Source organism: Benincasa hispida, chromosome 4, assembly GCF_027475165.1.
Source record: "Benincasa hispida cultivar pf3 chromosome 4, pf3_genome.v1.1, whole genome shotgun sequence".
NCBI lineage: Eukaryota > Viridiplantae > Streptophyta > Magnoliopsida > Cucurbitales > Cucurbitaceae > Benincasa > Benincasa hispida.
The window spans coordinates 39,054,930-39,070,132 of NC_143481.1; the positions used below are offsets into that span (position 1 = coordinate 39,054,930).

Consider the following 15,203-nt stretch of genomic DNA (forward strand, 5'->3'; position numbering starts at 1 on the left):
ATAATTGATAAAACGGACAGATTCTGAGCTTTAATGTCGGTTTAGAGGGCTTCATTTGATTCTTTGTCTTTAGTTGCAATCGTGCAACCGACATTAAAGGACTTTAATGTCGGTTGCAACTGACATTGAAGCCCTTTAATGTCGGTTGGAAATTTCATTAAAGGTCTTTAACAATCGACATTAAACTGTGTTATTAAAGCCCTTTAATGTTGGTTTAAAACTGACATTAAAGGCAACCGACATTAAAAGACTTTAATAACACTATCTTTAATGTCGGTTTAAAACCGATATTAAAGCCCGAAATTCTTTTAGTGCAACAATTTCTTTTTTAATAATATTCACAAGGAAAAAGGGATATATAGGTGCATCGAGACATCTCAATGAGATTAACACCCCTCTTGCACCCTCATCACATCCCAAGACTAGAAAAGATTCATTGATATAAAGAACAGTACAAAAAGAGTTAGAGAGAAGTTGGATAAAGAAGACAATACAAAGAGGACAACTAAAGAAAAGCCTTCCAATTAATAGAGATATTAGTGATATCATAATTACAAAAAAATAAAGCTTTGATTTAGAACAAAAAGGGAAGATAAATTCAGAATGTCCTCCCAAAGCTGCCGCTGAGACTTACCCTCAATGTGAAACGTTCTGTCATTATGCTCCACCAAATACTCCATAAGGTAGCTCCAATAAGATTACTGAGAAGGATACTTCTCTGAGAAACATGATTGAGGCGTATAAAGGCATCCAAAACAAACACTAACGCATGAGGAGCTTATACAACAATATCAATATATACGTAGAACATAGTCCATAGATGTTTAGAGAAGCTGCGAGTAGTAAGGAGATGTTTAAGGTTCTCACCATGGGATTTGCAAAGAATGCACCAATTAGGATTGAGATTCAATGTTGGAAATATGCTTTGGCATTTTTCACTTGTCTTAATGCCCCTGTGCAACAGCGACCAAATGAAGAACTTGCACTTTTTAGGAAGGAAAGATCTCCACAAGGGACCAACCTCCAACGGCAATGAGTGATCAGTAGCAGATGCAATGTAATCCTTAAGGGATTTGATTAAGAAGATACTTGTGGCAGAAAGGGTCCAAAACATATCATCCTGGCCATTTGAATCATCGGGGACCTGCCAATCAGCCGAGTGAGTGAGCCAAATCAAGCGTTCTCTCTCCAAAAGAGGCCACCTAAAATTTAGGTTGCACATATCATGTTCAGCATCCCAGGCATTTTTGACCGAGAAGAGTTCATCTTCAGACAAAGAAACAAATCTAGGGAGCATTTGCTTTAAAGGATTCCCCTGAGTCCATCTATGGAACTAGAATAATATCAACTCCATTTTTCACTTTCCACTGTATAGGATTACACACAACAGGCTTCATTTTGATAATCTCGAACCATGGGGCTTTAGCATTGATAAAATTGCATCTGCTAGGAATGGATCCCGAGTTAGAACTGTCATATTTACTATCGATCAAAGATTTCCAGAACCGATGAGGTTCATTGAAATACCTCCATATCCCTTTTCCAATTATAGCATCATTGGCTATTCTAATTTTATCGATGCTCAGGCCACCATTTTCTTTTGGTCGAGTAATGAGGTCCCACCACACCAAGTGAGAGCCCCTTGATCATTTGTGCCTTCCCAAAGGAATTTTCTCATCTTCTTTTCAATAATTTTGCAGACAGCAATAGGAAGGGAAAGATAGTACGTGGAAAGATTGCTAAGAACAGCTTAAATTAATGTTAATCTACCCCCTTAGATATGTAGGAGTGCGGTCAAGAAGTGAGCTTGCTATCAATATGCTCAATTATTGGATCGCAAAAGGCCTAAGAGGCATGTCCAGATAATCAAAAGGAATGTTGGTGACTGAGCACCCCATATGTTACTGGCCAAATTGAGACTATGAAGGAATTCTTATCAAAGAGTATCTTTGAGCGGAAGCGAGATCGTTCCAAACTCATTATGACAGAATTACCGCATTCACAATCAAATAGAATAGATATGAAATATTCAACAAATTACTGGCATGCTTTGAACTTAAACAATAAAGAGAACAAAATACGTACTAGTTGTAGAACTCTTCTTCACTAAAACTCGTTCTCCTCCAAGGAATGCTCCTCTTGCTCTTGCTGGGAAATTCGAAGCAAATTGTCCACCAAAACCCGGTCGTCTACCCATGAACGACCTTCACACGAACACAGCAACGGGGAGGACACCACCACTTAGAACCCTCGATATTCTCATTGTGAGAATCCAGGAGGTGTGGGCTCTGTTGGATTTGGCAGAGAGAAGGAGGAAGAGAAGATCGTATACCACGACCAAGCAAGTGAGAGAAGGTTGACGTCTATCGTATAGACGATGCTTGATCATTTAGGAAGCGGTACATGATCGTTTAGTAAATAGGCCATGATCGTATAAACGATCGTTTAGTAAACGCTCGGGCGCGCGATCATTTAGGAAGAAGCTAGATGATCGTTAGCAAATCCTATGCGATCGTTTAGAAAGCTGCACACGTGTATACAATCATGTAGAAACATTGAGCTATTGTGTAGGCTCTTGGTTTGCTATGCGATAGGCAATATACACTATATGTGAGCGAATGATCGATCTCTTTGCAAAATGAAAAGGATTTTCATTTTATTCTTCAGTTACGAAAACTTAATGTAACCTCCCACTATCACACAGTTACGGAGAAAATGCCGGCATAATTATCTTATAATTGTCAAGATTAAATAATAAATATAATCATATTATATTCATTAACCTATAGTTTAATATCACATCATAGGCAATACATTAACCATAGTTTTTTCTCCTCTACTAGATACAAATCATATTTATATCCATTTTTCTCCAATTAATATATCTCATACATAATGTCAATCATATCATATTAACTAACTAATTCAATCATATCATATATAATCGAACTCCCTCTTGTCATTTGAACACTTCAAACTGACCCAAAAACTGATTCTCAACTTGAATCCATTGAGCTACCAAGGGGACCTTATGGACCTATGGCTCGAAGATCTAACGGTACGTGAATAGCTGATTAAACTCTTTAGCCACGAGATCCACCATCCATTAACTGTCAGGCATTCCACTAAAGACCGACAACTGCATTCTTCTTACAACAGATATATTTCTGTGTCCATCGGATATAACCAATTAACAGTACGATAACCCTTCATAGATGCTCGTAAGTACAACTAGGCCAATTTACCGTTTTGCCCCTGTAGTTACATCTAACTCTTTAAGTACCATTGATCTCTAATGAACAATACAACATAGTCCTACTATGTGTGGACACCTCTCGGGCCATGAGAAGATGTGTGATGCCACATCGTTCATGCCCCAGGATCAGCCCTTAAGGGAGCAGTCTATCTACTTACCCCTACTTCGGGGAAGGAGTGAATTCCATCTTGTGTAGCTGAGTTCCCAGCTCCCAAATCAAACGAATTCCCAAAGTGGTAGGATTGAGTCGGCGATTTGGCCACTCGCACCCATGAAAATCAAAGGATCGCCCTCAAAGGTAGGAGTTCCCAACTCACTCAGGATTGAGGTCATGTTACTTATGATCATCCTAGTGAAGTGAAGTCTCTGTCAGGAACGACGTTATATAACGAGACATTAACACTTTGTGGTCCGGTCTTATACAAACTCTTTGTATAGGACGCCTCTGCTTGCATGTCCCCACATGAATGATCAGGATCAGGCCGTTTGTAGCAAATCACAACACATGTAATTATTTTATAAAGCGGGCCGCATCCATAACGTTATCAGGATAAGGTTTCCCTCTTATATCCATATATTACAGATCATTTTGGTTATCATTTGAGACATGATCCACTTGTATGTCTCCACATACATACTTAAGTTACAAACGACAACCAGGGATCTTAGTTTATTGGTTTGTGGTAAAGCAAATAAAATATTCAATGTTCATAGACAATAAGTGGAGAAAATATCATATATTATACATCACAAGGGTTTATTCAAAATTGTGTTTACAAACTATAGGACACGAGAGTTTAGGACATCATCTCCAACAGACTCATCAACAACATTTATGCCTGCAAGAGAACACTTAAAGAAGATTTATTTTAAGGCCTGAAGCTTCTTCAAAAGTCCTAATAATGAATCTGAGATTTTGTTGGCATGTGTTGTCATCAACGAAAAATAGTAATATATCATCTGCAAATAAAAGATGAGAGATTTGTAACGTGCCATTTATGGAGGTGCATCCCCTAATAATACCTTTTCTTTGCTCATCTTCAATAAGACTGGAATGATAATCCATAGATATGACAACAAGGAAAAGGGATAGAGGATCATCTTGTTGACTACCTCTATTAGCTTGTATATACCAATGTGACTTGCCATTGATGAACACTGAAAAACCAACCAAGGAAATGCAACCATATATCCACTTGATCCATTTTTCCGGGAAGCCTTTAAATTTTAGAATGTTAAAAAGGAAGCTCCAAATAATTATATCAAAAGCTTTTTGAATATCTAGCTTGATGATGAATCCTTTTTGCTTGCTACATCTCCATAAATCAACATCGTTGTTAGCTATAAGGATGGGATCCACAATTTTCCTTCATTTAACAAAAGTCAATTGATTGGTGTTGGGTATAGAGTATGCATTAGGGTACATGTCACCGACTCATGTCTCACTAGCTTTAGTGCAAATGGGATATTGATGGAATTTATGTTTTAATGCCTCGTAGTTAATTAGTTATTTGATATAATAATTGATTATTTTCAATATACAATAATTAATTCTCCATTGTGGGAAAAATCTAAGGTTATTTCATGAGACTTGAACAGATGGAGTAGACATATAGGTGGATCATGTTCAAGTAATAATCTAAAAAGTCTATAATATATGGATAAGGTTGAGTTCCTTATCCTAGTAACATTATGTTAGGTTGTATGTCCTAAAACTCACAGTTTGTAAAGTTAAACATTTTATATTATCAATAAAGATGTTATTGACGTTTATTCAATAAAGTTGTTGTTGAATATGTAAATTGCGCTTATAAAGACTAAATCCAATAAACTAAGGTCCATGGCTATTACATGAATACTTAAACTTTATGTGTAGACATAAAAATGGATGAAGTTCGAGTAAATAGCCAAAACGATCTATAGTATATGAATAAGATTGGGTGTCTTATTCTGATGACACTATTGGATGCGGTCAACTCTGTAGTTATTACAATTTGTTGTAAGATGCTACAAACAAAGTGATCCTGATTCGTTCATGTATTGACATGAGGAATTGGGACATCCTATGCAATGAGTTTTCATAAGATCGGACAAAGAAATAAGTCACTCCTACTTTATAACGTTGTTTACTGTTTAAGACTGACTATTTCGCTTAGATAACCTAGGTAACTCAATCTTAATCTTAAGCTAACTATGAACTTCTGTTTATTCAGGATTATCTTTAGATTTTCATAGGTGAGGGTTGGCTCAACAGTGCCGGCTCAATAAGCCTTCCATTTTAGGTGTAAAACTGGCTAATAGTTCGGGACATAGGGTGCAAGATAGAATTCATGCCTACCCGATTTAGGGATCTGCATCCAGGTCTTGAATAAGAGACCTCACCCTCTCATTGGCCTGAGAGGGTTTCGGTTTAGTGATTGGATCACAAACCAATTGTTCACTAGAGGATTAGTGGAACTTAAGGAGCAAGATGTAATTTCGGGAGTAAAACAACATTTGACCCAAGCGTTATTACGAACAACCTGTGAAAGGTTGACTTACTGATTATGGTTAAATCAAGTGGACGCAAATATATCTATAGTGAGGATAGTGCAACTATCGAGCTATAATGGTGTGATTCGGTAGTTAACGAATATTGATTAATTTGGTCTAAAGAGTTTTAGCCAATTAATCTCAAATGGTTGGAGCTCATGATCTATGGGTCCATAAGGTCCCTCTAATAGCTCGTAAAACATGAACACCTTAGATTAGTAAAAGTGAAATTGAAATGATTTCAATTTGAAATGTTCAAATTGAATTTAGGATTTTCAATTTGAAATGTTCAAATTTCATTTAGGGTTTGAATAATTATATTCGATATAAGTAAACATTTAATTTATTGAAATTAAACGAAATTTGAGAGTTTATGATATTTAAATATTAATTATATGAATAGGATTTATGTTTAAATTTAGGTGTTTCATTAATTTAATATTTGATATTAAACTATTTTTTAATTAATTAAATTTATTTAATTAATATCAAATTAATTTGCATTTTAATTCAATTTTAGAAATTGAATTATTGTTTTTTTTTACTTAATTTTTTAATTGATTAAAATTATAGATAAAAAAAAAGGATATTAAAAAGGTAGTGGATTTATCCACATTTTTATGAAGTAGAAGGTAGATTCCTCTTAACTCTTACACCTAGCCCACTTGTAATTTGAATTGGAGGTGGCATTGACTGAAATCTTCTTGACCTGCATGAAGAAGGATGATAAACTCTTCAATTTTGGCTGATTGAATAAGAGGGTGCTGCTGAAAAAGGTTTTCTATAGTAGTGTTCTTCTTCTCACCTGAAACTCTCACAAAATTCCTTCACAATTCACTTCAATCTTGAGTTCCACCATTCAAATTAAAGGTTGAGAATAGTAGAGAAGATCTCTTGGTAGTTCACTGTAGATTTGGAGCTGAAATTTTGTGAAGAGCAGCTTGGATTGGAGGAGTTCTTCAAAGGTATGTTGGTTTTGAAACCATCTTCTATGAAATATGGTTTTGCATGCTTTTAGAACTCAAATTAAATGTAATTAGAATGCTTATTGATTTGCCGATTGCTTCCATTGCACGATTATACATTCCATCACATTATGGGTAAGGTTCGCTTTATAAGTATTACTAATGTTACAAGTGTCACAAACGATATGATCCAAATCGTTTATGTGGAGACATGCGAGTGAGGGTATCCTATACAATCAGATTGTATAAGACCAGACCGCAAAATAATTAATCTCTCTTTGTAAGTAATATCATTGGCTAAAGAGATTAATATTTCATAGGATGACCATATGTAACTTGATCTCAATCCTGAGTGAGTTATGGACTCATGCCTGTGAGGGCTTGTCCTTTGATTTGTATGGATGAAAGTGGCCCAAGTCGCCAACTCAATAAACCTACCATTTTGGGAACAGGACCGAGTGAGGAGCTGGGAACATAACTATACAAGATGGAATTCATTCCTTCCCGCCTTTAAGGTAAGTAAATGAGTAATTCCCTTACGTGTTGATTTTGGGTCTTGAATAAACGGTACCTGCCCTCCCACTGGTCCGAGAGAGACTTGATTTATGGTAAGACCCAGTTATTATTATGAACAGCTCGTGAATGATTGATTTATGTGTAATGGTTAAAGCTATTCATTCAAAATATTCTGCAGTGCAAAGAGTGCAGCTGTGGGTCTTTAATAAAGTGTTCCACAGTTAACAAATGTTATTAATGTAATTAATTAGTTAATCTTGAATTAGAAGCTTCTAATCTATAGGTACATTAGGTCCCTCTACTAGCTCATAACAGGTAAACAAGGATCATTAGTTTTGGAAGAACTTGGAATGTTCATTAATATATGATACAATTAATATAATGTATATACATTATAATATAAAGTTAATTTTGGATAAGATTCAAAATTAAACTTTATAATAAAAGGAGATTTATCATTTTGAATAATATTCAAATAATAACTAATATGATTTAGATTCAAATTAAAATAATATGAATTTGATTCATACTAAACTATAGGTTACGAAAGAAATGAACATTTGAATATTATTCAAATTTTTAATTAAATGTTTTATATTTGATTACTAAATTAAATAAAATAAATAAATTAAATTAAATTATAAGAAAGTGGGTAGTTATCAAATTTAATTAAATCAAATTAGTTTAATTTGATTAAATTAAATAAAGAAGTGGGAGTTATCCCACTAGATGAGATAACACAAAAGGAGAAACTGTTTATGGGAATGGTTTTTTGATAACTTCTTGTAGAAAAAACCTCCTCACGTCTCCTCTCATCTCCTAGTGATTTCCACAGAGAAATGAGTTCTCTGTAAATGCTCTCCAAAAAAATCCAATTCCCTCTGATCTTTTTGATTAGGTGATTCCCACAAATCGGTTCTTGCCAAGAACATAGCAAGGAAAACCTCCTCATCTTCTTCTCTCCATTTCCATAGAGAAATGAGTTCTTTGTAAATGCTCTCCAAAAAATTCAATTTCCTTTGTTCTTTTTTAGAAGGCGATTCTTACAAACCGATCCTTGTCAAAGAGAATAGTATGAAAGATTTTTTTGGTGACATCTTCTTACTATTCGTGGGAGATCGATTACTGAAAAAATGGAGAAGATTTGAAGAAGTGTTCTTCAAAGGTGAGTTCTTCTTTGAGACTTTTTAGTGTCATCTTCTTACTGTTTGTGAGAGATCGATTGTTGAAGAGCTAGAGAAGATTTGAAGAAGTGTTCTTCAAAGATGAGTTCTTCTTCTCTACAATTTACTTTGATGCTTAACCTGTAATTGCATTATAAATATAAATTTCTTCTATTTTCTATTCCAAATTTCTAAAACAAAATTGAAAGTAAAGTAATCACTAGCTTCCGCTCCAGGATTCAATTCCTTCGATTGGGAGTAATGTTTGTGTGAAGTACCTATTAAATCTCTCGGCCAGGACTTTTCCAAAGATTTTGTATATGCCAGTGATGAGGCTAATAGGCCGAAAATCAGATACCTTTTGTGGGGAGGCCTTTCTGGGGATTAAAGCTTTAAAGGTGGCGTTAATGGCCTTTGCACTTCTGAAAAAAGTCTTGGAACAGGTTCATAATGTCAGTTTTGAAGGTGTTCCAAAACTTTTTAAAGAATTCTATAGTAAAACCATCAGGCCCCACGGTCTGGTTATTGCTCTAGAATTTTATGCAGCTTTAAACCTCCAATTCATCAAAAGGTTTGATTAAATTTAGTACACTAGCTTCACTAATTCAGTGATCTCACAATAACACATCCAGGATGTCCTTCTATATTGATAAGATCCCATTTGTTTTGTATAGATCGAACAAAGTCCTTGTTAGATAACCAACGATTGTCGAATTTGAACGAACGAGGACCCCATTTCAATGTTTTTTATTCTAGAAGGAGAGGGTAGTGGTCGGAGGTCTTACGAGCTAATCTCTGCACCTGATGGAATTGAAACTTCTCTTCCCAATTCAAAGTGTATAAAACCTATCCAATTTTGACATCACAAGAGAGCTTCAAAGATTAGACCAAGAAAAGGAACCATTAATTTGAATAGGTTAAATAAGGCTAGCGCTATTGATATAAGTATTAAATTTTCCCAAATTTAATTGAGAGGGGCAGGAATAGGAAGTTTCGTAGCGATAATCATTGAAGCCTCCTGCTAGGATCGATGTAGCACCACAAAGTGTACGCATAACGTCTAATTCATCCTAAAAATTAGGTCATTTCCTTCTACTTGTGGGACTATAAATCCCAGAAATCCACCAAGGTAGGCCATATGCTCTTATGAGCTGTACATACCGGGAGTAATTCCCTTAAAAAAATCAGCTACCGAGTGACTAAGAGAATCCCACATGATTACTCTACCACCAGAGGAGTTGCTTGCATTCACATAGGCCCAATCAATATTGATGGGGTTCCAAAGGGATTTGACAAGGGTGCGATTAACCGGGGATAACTTAGTTTCTGTAAGAATGACAAAGTCATGAGCATCTGAGGTGATGACTCCTTTCACAATGGCACATATGCCTCTAACCTTCCAAGTGGAATCTTCATTTGAGGCCTTGGCACCCTTGTTTTCGCTTGCCAGAGTTACCCATCATAGCAACTTGGATGGATGGGATGGGTATAATGTAGTAGTTATTAACTTTCAACCGTTTGTTTAATTGAGCTTCAAAGATGTCCTCTTCCTCAGCAGGTTAATCTAGAACACTCTCTGGTTCCCCTTCAGCTTCTTCAAAGAGTTGTTCTAGTTGTTTCCAATTGTATTACTTGGAGAAATGTGTGATAACGCCTACAATATGTTATCTCATTCTTCTTAATTCGGGATTATCATCATATTTCACAGGTTTATCTCTTGATTTTATAGGTATTAAGCATAATTTAGGTAGATCCGGCCCTTAGCACCAATTCTAGAACAAAACAAGCTTATTTAGAAGTTTAAGAGATCAATTCGGATTCACATCTTCTCCTTTCTCTCTCAACCTTTACCCATCCTCTCCTTTCTCTTTCAACCTTCACCATCTTCTCCTTTCTCTCTCAACCTTCACCATCTTCTCCTTTCTCTCTCAACCACGTCGTCCGTCCACTCCTTTTTCTCTCAGCCATGTCGTCCATCCACTCTTTTTCTCTCACCCACGCCGTCACCACTCGAGGTTCGTCAGATCTGATTGTTGGTCATCATCCAGCCCGTCAGATCTAATTGCTGGTCATCGTCTAGCCCATCTAGTTCGTCCAGATCTTATTACTAGTTGTTGCAATCTGTCCCCTCATCTAGATCTAAGAGTTTCAGGTCGTCACACTCGTTTAGATCCGTCATGCGCGTCACGTGCGTCCATGTGTCATTTAAATCCAAAAGCTTCCTTCACGTGTCATCTTGATCTGAGAACTTCGTTCACGCCCATCACGGTCGTCCACGTCGACGTCCAAATCTAAGTTTGTTCCGTATAGGTTTGAGTTCGTTTCATCAAGATCTGAGTTTCGGTATGATGTGAAGGTTCTTTCCATAGCTTACAACAATATTTTCCTCCTGTTTGGTGAGTTTCGACACTTACCCATTGTATATCGATGTTGGATGTGAGTTACACATTGCTTAACGACTCCAAATATGGATGTTAGGTGAATTCGAATGCCAACCAACAAGTTTTGGAGTCGTTTTGGGTAAGAATCGGTTGGTAAATTGCTCTAAGTTCCTTTTCGAACTAGTTTAAGGTTCTTTAAATTGGTCTCTATGTGAAGCTCTTATTTGTAGACTTGGAGTAATTTTGGAGCTATTCGGGCAGTTTTCATAAAGAATTCAGGTCTGTTTTGGTGAGTTTTTGGTTTTAAAACTTCGTTTAAACCCTATCGAATTAGATTTAGGTGTTGTAAATTAGCTTCTACCTAGTACTTAATTGAGGCTTAAGGTTCATTTGGGTAAGATTACTCATTCCATATAATTGTTGAGTCTCTGAATAAGGTTTTAAACTAACATGTAACATCTGGAACCATGTTTCACTATTTTAGGAGCCTCTCAATTACTTTAGAAGAGTCTTAAAACACTTATGTAAGTAGAATTCTTCCTAAAACTCTAACTTATTGTAAAGTGTTAGAGTGAAGTTGTTATGATTTATATTATAGTTTTCTTAATTTCATAAGTTTCATTACCTTGTTGAGTCTATTTCTTTTTATAGGTTTAGTTTATGTTTCTAAATTTTTGCATAGTGTTTGGTTTAAGATTTCATTCTATATGTTAATTTCTAAATAATTTCTAAATTGATTTCTAAATTCTTCTCCAACTTATTTGTTTTCTTTCTTTTTTATTTCTAAATTGAGTTTATGTTTTCCTTGTTTGCAAGATATGTATATTTTGAATTTTGATTCAATTTTGGATTCGTGCATAGTGTTTGGTGTAAGATCTCATTCTATTTCATATTCTATTTCTCATTCCTAGATATGCAAGTTAAATATATAAATTTATTATTCTTGGACTTTGATTTTCAGAATGCTTAAACAATGATTTGTTCAATGAAAAATATTTTGGAAATTTGCATCAAATTGTGTTGTTGGATATGATAGTTTTACATTTGTGATTGCAAATGTTTTAAGGATCGTGCCATATATTTTCACGTGTGCTATATTTAGTTACAATAGAACCACAGTATCATATCAAAATCCAGTAGCTTGTCATTGTGGTGTGAATTTCTTTTTTCCATTGAGATACTTGCTTTTTGGCTTGTTTGTTTGCAAAAAGGTTTGTTCGTGTTTTTTTTTTTCTAGATAAATGCAAACATAGATGAGGGTTAATTTGTAAAGTTAAACATATTCTCAATAAAGATGTTATTCAACATTTCTTCAATGTTATTGAATCTATTAATTGCATTCATAAAGTCTAAATCCAATAAACTAAAATCCATGGCTATTATATGAATACTTAAACTTTATGTAGAGACATAAAGATGGATCAAGTTCAAGTAAATAACCAAAATGGTTTATAGTATATGAATAAGGTTGGGTGCCTTATTCTGGTAACACTATTCGATGCAACCTACTCTTTAACGGTTACAAGTTGTTGTAAAGGTATTACAAACGAAGTGATCCTTCTTCGTTCATGTAACGTTGTTTATTGTTTAAGACTGACTATTTCGCTTAGATGACCTAGGTAACTCGATCTTAATCTTGAGCTAACTATGAGCTCCTGTTTATTCGGGATTATCCTTAGATTTGCATGGGTGAGGGTTGGCTCAACAGTGCCGGTTCAATAAGTCTCTCATTTCAAGGGTAAGAACAGGTGGATAGCTGGGGACATAGAGTACAAGACGAAATTCACGCTTACCCGATTTAGGGATAAGAGAAAGGTCGTTCTCTTAAGTAACTAATTCAGGTCTTGAACAAGGGGCCTCACCCTCTCACTGGCCCGAGAGGGATCCGGTTTAGTGATTAGATTATGAACCAATTGTTCATTAGATGATCAATAGGAACTTAAAGAGCAAGACGTAATATCGGGGTAAAACAACCTATTGACTCAGTCGTTATTATGAACAACCTGTGAAAAGTCGACTTACTGGTTATGGTTAAATCATGTGGACACAAATATATCTACAGTGAGAAGAGTGCAACTATTGAGATATAGTGGTGTGACTCGATAGTTAACGAATACTGATTAATTCATACTAAAGACTTTTAGCTAATTAATCTTAATCATTGGAGTTCATGATCTTTAGGTCCATAAAATCTCTCTACTAGCTCGTAAAACATGAACACCTTGAATTAATAAATTAAGTGAATTTGGAATGATATTAATTTGAACATGTTCAAATTGAAAGTAGGGTTTGAATTTAAGTTCAAAATCAAATTAAGGTTTGTTTAATTATATTTGATATAATTAACATTTAATTTTTTTAATATTTAAATATTAATTACATGAATAGGATTCATTTTTAAAATTATATGTGTGATTAATTTAATATTTGATAATTAATTAATTAGAAATGTTTAGTTAATTATAAATTCAAATTAATTCCAATTTTAATTCAATTTTAGAAATTTTATTTTGATTTAATTAAATTATGGATTTATTAAATCAGGTTTAAATTAATTTAGAATAATTAAAAGAACTTGTAAATTTAAGAAATTTTGAAAAAATTGGAGAAAGTGGGTTTTTCCCACTTTCACCTCCATGCATGAGGTGTTCATGCAAGATCAATTTCTACTTGAATCTGATCAAGCTGCTGGCATTCATGGTTGATGAAGTGCTTTCATACTGAAGAGTGATAAAACACTCATAATTAAAGTGGAAGAGGTAGTGCTTTGAGTTGAGAAATGAGTTTTTGAACTCATCTTCTTCTTCTTCCTCTCAAACCCAGAAAATTTACTTCACAAATTCACTCAAATATGAGTTCCACCATTCAAATTCAAGGTTGGAATAGTAGAGAAGACCTCTTAGTGGTTCATGGTTGATTTGGAGTTGAATTGGAGTGAAAAGTCACTTGGAATCAGGAGAATTCATCAAAGGTATGAAACTTGAAACCCTCTTGTGTATTTTCTAAAAATGCAACTTTAGAACTCAAATTAAATAAAATTAGAGTGCTTATTGATTCCGTTTGCTTCTTTTGCATACTTGTATATTTCGTCAGTTATATGTTTCATGTTTATGTATTTTGCTGCAACTGAGTTTGAGAGGAGCCTATCGAGCCTAGAAGACCAACTATAGTGGCCAACACAAAAGTATGTCTCCGTATTCTCATTCTCTAAATTTACTTTTATTACGTAAGTCTTCAAACTTTTTCTATAAATGGATTGCTATGACTATCCTGCAGTTATGGTAGTCATAGATTTTTTTATTTTTATTTTTATTTTTTATTTTTTATTTTTTTGTATTTAATTAGTGTGCTAGAAGACTTTAATCAATGTATTGAAAATAATATTGGTGACAATTTGTCTTTAATTTTGATAATGGAACATGTGGCTTATAAATAGTTTTGTTGTTGATAAATTCATGGCTTCGTGTTTTTAGTTTTGTCTTTGATTTTGATTTCAAATTCTTATTTCCAAGTTGTTAAATTGTTAAATTGTTTTCATGGCTACAATAGTCTAATTTTGTACTATTATCTTTTTTCTTAGATTTGACAAGCTTACTTGTCTGGTTTTATAATTTTTTTTTTTATGATTTTCATTAAGTTGTATGTGTTTATAAGTTTATAATTTTTTTTTCTAAAAAAAATGAAGAAGAATCTTAAAATGTCTCGGTCAGAGAAAACTTCATGTTAAATAATCTATTGAACTTTTGCAATGATGTTTACTTTATAACTGTAGTTTTTGATATGCTAAAAAAATGCATGTTTTTTTTTTTTTTTTTTTTTTTTTTGCAGGAAAAACCTCTAGATTGGCAGGATTTTGTTGATATGACAAAATTTAATTGCGTGACTATTTTCATTTAGTTACGTGATTTTTTTTTTGTTGGATGTATCTATATGACCCTTCAAATTAGACGACCAACTCTCTAGATCTTTAGACTTTAGAGCTTTATGTATATATTGGTCAATAACTTGTTGATAGGTTAGTTAAAAAAAAATTCACTTTATTTGTTGTGAATTAGTTAATTTTTGTGTTGTTTAAAGTTGAGTTGTATATATAATAGCAATTAATATTTTATTTTGTGCATGTACAGATAAAAGAAAAATATTATTGATTAGTAAAAGAAAAAAAGTATATATGTATTTTTATTTTTTTTCAATAAGGAAACCATGATAAACTTTTAATAACAGACAGTTATCGATAAAAAGTAGGTGAAAAATTGACATTAAAGATGATTTTTAATTCCAGTTGAAAACGGACATTGAAGATAATATTCAATGTTGGTTGAAAATGGACATTAAAGATAGTATTCAATGTTGGTTGAAAACTGACATTGAAGATAATTGGCATTAAAAT

General features: G+C 34.0%; 1 long non-coding RNA gene across 1 annotated transcript; it reads left to right on the forward strand.

Annotated features, from left to right (window-relative positions):
* Positions 1-7,993: 7,993 nt before the first annotated feature.
* LOC120075080 (uncharacterized) lies at positions 7,994-14,924 on the forward strand. The gene is made up of 4 exons (XR_016528971.1): positions 7,994-8,434; positions 13,637-13,784; positions 13,907-13,997; positions 14,642-14,924. It is a non-coding gene; the product is annotated as an uncharacterized LOC120075080 (long non-coding RNA).
* The last annotated feature ends 279 nt before the right edge of the window (positions 14,925-15,203 follow it).